This window comes from Chaetura pelagica, unplaced genomic scaffold (genome assembly GCF_000747805.2).
Source record: "Chaetura pelagica isolate M959 unplaced genomic scaffold, ChaPel_1.0 scaffold832, whole genome shotgun sequence".
NCBI classification, from domain to species: domain Eukaryota; kingdom Metazoa; phylum Chordata; class Aves; order Apodiformes; family Apodidae; genus Chaetura; species Chaetura pelagica.
In genome coordinates, this window is record NW_009952459.1 from 41916 (window position 1) to 47367 (window position 5452).

Consider the following 5452-nt stretch of genomic DNA (forward strand, 5'->3'; position numbering starts at 1 on the left):
CAGGAATGCAGGAGGGTCTAAGGAGTGGGAAGAGGAGGAGAGCAGAGCATTCCTTGCACCAGGGTGCTGCCCAGGGTGTAGGCACGAGGACCAAAGCACCAGTGAGGTGCTTGAGTCAAAAAAAAAGGCCCATAAAAAGCCATGATGAAGTGAACTTCATAATGACACGTGGGCTAATTGCAGCCAGGGGTCTGCAGGGAGGATTTCAGTGGGCACACGATGGAGAGAGGGAGGGAGGGAAATGCAGATGCCAAAGGAAGAAAGAAAAATGTTCGTATCAAAATAGAACAAAAGCTGAGCTCCAGACATGGGAAGGGGGGGAGTGTAGGAAAAAATGGAAGAGGAATAAGAAGGCATTGAGGGAGCCCCTCACAATATGGGGTTTGTTTGGGAAGATGTGAGCTCGGCGTCCAGCAGCTCTCACAGACATTATGAGCAGAATGGAATGCTCTTTCCTGCTCTCCCTCTGCTCCTCAGGAGATGATGAGTGTTTGTGGTACTGAAAGATCCCAGCTGAGAGCTGGGTCCCCACTCCCATGCTCTGGGCAGCAACATGTTGCAGGGTGCCATACACTGACTTTATCCCTTGTAGGTGGAGGTCCTTGTTCCAAGAGCCTGCAGCTGATCCAGGTCATTATTTCACAGTCTTTCCAAACCAATGCAAAATGCTTTCTAAAAAGAAGACCCATTTTCCCCCCTGCAGCTTATGACCAGCCCTTGGTCCCCCCCAAATGCTGGCCCAAATGTGGGAGAGACCCCAGAGGATGGTCGAAGCTCAGACTGGCCCCATTTCTTCTTGCTTTTGATCCCTCCCCAGGAGCTGGTTCACCACACAGCCCCGTCAGCAGAGCATGAATATTTCAGTTTGGCTCACAAGTGCCTTTTTGAACCAACTCCCCAGGTCACGCCCTAGTTTTCCAGGCTGCCATGCACCTTGCAGAGGGATCTGGGAACAAATGCACCGAGGTGCTTTGGGGTGAAAAGCAACAGCAGAGGAAGGGAGCACACCTAAAACACTCCAACCACTGCTGGGTGTTCGTTATGGACACGTCGTCTGTGGGATGAGAACACAACTAGCCCAAAGTAACAGCCTGGGTGGCAGGTCCTCAGGGTGGCTGCAGCACTCGGTGGGTGCTGTGCTGTCCTGGCTGCTAATGGAGACGTGGGTGCATGTGCCAGCAAAGGGGGGGAGGTGAGGGAGGGCAGGAATCAGCAGGGCCACTTCTTTGGGGAGCAATGTCACTCCTGCCAGATTCAAGAGACCATGAAATTGCAGCCATAGAGAGAACTGACAAACCCTGAAAGGACCAGGGATGTCCCAAGGGCAAAGGAGTGACTGAGGTTGCTAAGCAAAACTGGAAATAAAAAACAAGCCCCACACTGAACCACTGTCTCTCCAGTTGTTTTATGTGTCTGGGTCCATAAAAGACCCAGAAGTACGTTCACTCCCTGTGTCACGACCTGTAGGCCACCAGTGCTGCCTTAAGAACCTGCTCCATGGCTTTCAGGCCCTGTGTGGAGCTTGGCACACACTGCCCTCTGAGCAGGTTGATGCTGAAAGCTCTGTTGCAATGCAGAGCTACTTTCCCAAGCAGATACCAGAAGCTCTCCAGACAGGGCAGCAGAGAGCTCCCACATTTTTCTTCACCCTCTTTAGCCAGATTTTGCATGTAGCTCTGTGCCTTGCATGTGTTTGTACACAAAGCTTCATGCAATATTTATACAAAGCTATTTCAATTCTTTCTGTGCTGTTGTGCACTGTGCAATGCAGATGTTGCTTCAAAAATAAATTACACGGCTTAATGTTCAGGTTTATATATTTTGCCACTTACCATTTGGTAGATTTGAGTCTGAGCCCTCTCCACTCCTCCTTCCCAATCACCTCTCCCACTCTGAAGAGCAGAAGATGCTGCCTGTCTCCTGTGCTCCCTGCTGACATTTCTGTGTTCATCTTTTGCAGTGTTATCAGTTCCAGGAAGGAAAAGAAACACAAGAATTGCCAAAACAGTCAACTGCCTACATCACGTGGAGAGGAGAATGCAGCTTTGACTGAGCAAGACTCACTGTGCAGTTCAGCAAAGAGGAAAGGAAGGGGAATTTGAAGAGGAGCTCAGATTTCACCCCAAAGATGAAGGAGTAATAAGGTGTCAGAGAAGCAGTGAGGATTAGAGGCTGGACAGCAGGGGAGGAGGAGATGTGTGACTGAGCAGCCATCAAGAAATGTGCAATTAAGTGAATAACAGAAGGGAAACAAGATGTGATCTAACACACCAAGAGTGAGGGAAGGTCCACAGAAGAGTATTTAAGAACTAGGATGAAGCTCAGTATAGGTCATGGAGACAAGGGCAGGAACCTGGAAGGGCAGGGTTTGAAGGCAACAGAAAGACCAAAGAGAGGTTGGACTAGATGATCTCTCGAGGTCCCTTCCAGCCCCTAAGATTCTATGATTCTATGATTCTATGAATGTGCTTAAAATACAGTCCCTTAATTTGCTCAGAAAACAGCAAAATAGAGGCCCATGAGCAGCAAGAGAAAAAGCCTGACCATAGGTGGTAGAATACAGATGAAAGACAGAACCAGAAGGGGACAAGAAGGTGGATGAAAAGGTGCCTTTGCTAGGTATCATCCTCAACTAAACCATGTTTTAGGCACAGAAAGAACATGAGACTCAGGCTGGTTTCTCCCTTCTCAGTTACACTGCAGTCCATCATCCCAGTGAAAAACTAGTGTGAGATAAGAGGGAGGCCCCAGTCCCCAGATTAGCTCTGACGAGTCAGCCTTGGGAGGCCTCTATCTCAGCAAACCAAACACCTCAAAACTCTTAGTGTGGGCTAAGGAAGAAGGCTCTGACATGAAAAAAAAATCATTGAGTCCAAAACTGTTTCCATTCCTCTCCTGGCTTGTGGCAACAGCTGAAAGACTTGCTCCTACACTCCTTTGTAAAGCTGCTGCTCCTTTGCTGGGGTAGCCAGCTGAAATTCTCCAAAAGCAAATAATCCCAGATTCCCCATCCTAAACTCAAACATAGAAACATAGGGAGGCAGTGAGTTATCTGCAGAGAAGGAGAAGAGATGATGATGGAGGAGCTCTGTTGCTAGGATGTTGTGAGAGGTGTCATTCTGCCTGGCACAAAGGCAGTTATGAAATAGCTCATCTTTTATGATTATCCTGGCTCATCTCTTATGATTATGTTATTAGGTGGAGACATTTCTTGTGTTCCCTTTGCATTTTCTGTATAGGGAATAAAGAGATGGTCTCTGCCCCATGGAGCTTGAAAGACATGAAAAAGCCAGTGGCTGCCACTGGGAATATAAAAGAAGCCCTGAGAAAGTTGTGGTTGGAATGATGGTCCATGAATCCAAACCACAGTGGCAAGGGGCAAGCGTTTCTGACCCCCATCTCACCATTAATTTCCTTCCCACTAGGAGCAAAACCCTACATCCCAACGCAGACATTTGTTTTTCCCTCTCCCACCCCTGCTGATCATTAAATTCAGTTTAGATTAAATGAAGCCAATTAACACTTGTTACTTCTCCTAGGTTCGTTTCTGACCAGTCACGCTAAAATGAGTGCAGGAAATTGCAGAAATTAAGAGGAACATTGCAATTCCCTGTTTGAAAAATGGAAGGAATTGCTTTCCTTGCTTATTTGTAACACAGCCCCTCAGAGGCAGGGTGATACCTTACCTGGAAACATCCACTTGCAGACTACACTTAAGACCCACAGCTGTCACTGCACTGCTGATACTTTAGTTTAATCTATTCTGATGTTAATTTTCTAAGCATTTCTTAATTGCATTGGATAATATAATATGGGATAAATCTTATCAGTAAATCAGACTGGCATCAGTTTGGGTGATCATATTACCATGGTTACATTATTATTACAAGTGAACCTTGCATTGGTTACTAACCACAAACAATTCTAGCAAATAACCTAAACTGAAGTAAAAAATCCTGGCAGTGCTTCCATTTTTTGTCAAACAAACCCACTATCTCTGGGTGACAGGTAACTACAGCACAGCCATGATGCATTTTACTCTTCTCAGACTCCTCCAGCCTACAATTATTTCCCTGTGTTTGTGCAGCATTGAAACATTTCCATCCTGTCAACAAGACTCAAGAGGCCAAATTCCTTCAACGTGGAGCAGGATCTTTGACACAAATCCATGATGTACAGGTGAGAAGCACTACCCCCTTGGCAAAGCTTTCACAGAATCACAGAATCTTAGGGGTTGGAAGGGACCTCGAAAGATCATCTAGTCCAACCCCCCTGCCAGAGCAGGATCACCCAGAGCACATCACACAGGAACATGTCCAGGGGGGTTTGAATGTCTCCAGCCAAGGAGACTCCACAGCCTCTCTGGGCAGCCTGGCCCAGGGCTCTGTCACTCTCACAGGAAAGAAGTTCTTCCTGATATTCACATGGAACCTCCTGTGCTCCAGTTTGCACCCAGTGCCCCTTGTCCTATCACTGGTCATCACTGAGAAAAGCCTAACTCCGTCCCCCTGACACTCACCCCTTACATATTTGTAAACATTGATGAGGTCACCCCTCAGTCTCCTCTTCTCCAAGCCCAACAGACCCAGCTCCCTCAGCCTTTCCTCATCAGGGAGATGTTCCACTCCCTTCATCATCTTTGTGGCTCTGCACTGGACTCTTTCAAGCAGTTCCCTGTCCTGGAACTGAGGGGCCCAGAACTGGACACAATATTCCAGATTTACCACGTTTGTGGTGTGGTCTCTCAAGGGTCCAGTCTCTCCTTACTCTAATCTGATCTGCCTGTGGTGTCCCCTCAAGAGAGGCAGTCCCACCTCCCCTTCCCCCCAGTGCCACTGCCCACGTGCCAGCACAAGGGACAGACACTTCTTGTGGTGTCACCACGGTCTGACTCCCTGATCTGACATCCAGGAGGGAGAGGCCCTGGAAGAGGGGAGGACAGCCATGCTGCCCCTTTCCCTGCTCTGGACTGCCACTTTGGGGCATTTCCTATGGTGGGCTACTCCTCTGCTGCAGATCAGCATCCCACCAGCTGTGCAGGCTGGAAAACAGAGCACCACCCTGATCTGAGTTTTGAAAAATAAACTCTTCTTTAATTTTTTGTTAACCCAGTTGATTTCAGAGACCCAGTTTTAAGCCTGAACAGTTGCATGGGCACGACTGAGAAGGCAGAGCTGTACAGGAGTGAAGAGATGAGAGCAGGAAACCCTCCAGCAAAAAGCTGTATCCAGAGGGAATGTGGAAGGAAGGATGGAGTGTTTGCAAAACAAGAAGTCACGCAGGAGGCCGTGGAAGAGGATGCAGAAGAAGCTGCTTGTGGGGATCCGACAGCAGAGCTTTTCCAGACATTCCTGTCAGACTATGAGCTGTGCAGAGACATTCATTTCCTTTCTACAGGCAGCAGCCCATCTGGTGAGCCAGGAAGGGGGCTGAGTGGGAATCACCCATTGCT